The sequence below is a fragment of the Alligator sinensis genome, unplaced genomic scaffold (genome assembly GCF_000455745.1).
Source record: "Alligator sinensis unplaced genomic scaffold, ASM45574v1 scaffold301_2, whole genome shotgun sequence".
NCBI lineage: Eukaryota > Metazoa > Chordata > Crocodylia > Alligatoridae > Alligator > Alligator sinensis.
This window is the reverse complement of record NW_005841874.1, coordinates 4,121,738-4,122,633: the sequence shown is the minus strand read 5'-3', so window position 1 is coordinate 4,122,633 and position 896 is coordinate 4,121,738. Positions and strand designations below refer to the sequence as shown.

Here is an 896-nt window from a genome sequence, read left to right as displayed (position 1 = left end):
CCCTGCAGCGCAGCCGGACAGCGACGAAGCAGCAGCAGCGGCCTCCACGCTCGACCCCGCCCCGCGGTGGTACAGCCCGTCCCCCCGCGCAGTGCAATGGTTCGCTCCAGGGAGCGGCGCGAGCCTCCCCGCAGTGGTACAACCCACCCACCCCTCTCCGCGCAGCGTAATGGTTCGCTCCAAGGAGCAGCGCAAGCCTCCCCGCAGTGGTACAACCCCCCGCCTCCCTACGCGCAGCGTAATGGTTCGCTCCAGGGAGCGGCGCGAGCCCGCTGTGGTACAACCCATCCCCCCTTCGCGCAACGCAGTGGTTCGCTCCAGGTGCCCCCCCCACGCGCGTGGGGGCTTCGCGGGGCTACCTGCCGCCTGCTCGGGGTGCCGCGTCCGCCTCAGAGCCCCCTCCAGGCCGTCACCAAACGCAGGCGCCCATAGCACGTCCTCGCCGAAGCCCGCCCGTCCGCCCGCTCCCACTTCCCGTTCCCTCATGGACTGATCCGACATGACAGCCGGTTGCCATGGCTGCGCCGCGCTGACGTCAGGCGGCTGCCGAAGGAAGGAGCCGGGTCTCGGGAGAGGGCTGTGGCTGTAGGGGTGGGAAAGGCCCAGGCGGAGTTGGCAGGATGTCGGTGCATGTCAGTATTGTGCTGCCCACCTGTAATTAAGCAAAGCTCCTCCCCACCCTGGTGCTTATCACCTACAACAAAAAACAAAAAAGACTGGCTACAAGGGACTCTTGTGGCCACACGGGCAGAGGCTTTTCCCTCTAGCTATGGGCCGCTCTCCACTTCTGATGTCCCAATTTGCCAATGCCAGCAGAGCGCACGTGCTCATTTCGGGGTGCGTTTAGGAGGATGGAGGCTACGTGGTCTCACTGCCCGAAAACCATTTCGTCTCGT

General features: G+C 65.5%; 1 protein-coding gene across 1 annotated transcript in view; it reads right to left on the bottom strand.

Annotated features, from left to right (window-relative positions):
• Window positions 1–516, bottom strand: part of GNB4 (G protein subunit beta 4) — a 54,508-nt gene extending 53,992 nt beyond the window's left edge. Inside the window, exon 1 of the mRNA XM_025195993.1 lies at window positions 360–516. The gene's annotated coding sequence lies outside the window, so the exon portion shown is untranslated. The remainder of the gene's footprint in view (window positions 1–359) is intronic.
• Between the last annotated feature and the right edge of the window lie 380 nt (window positions 517–896).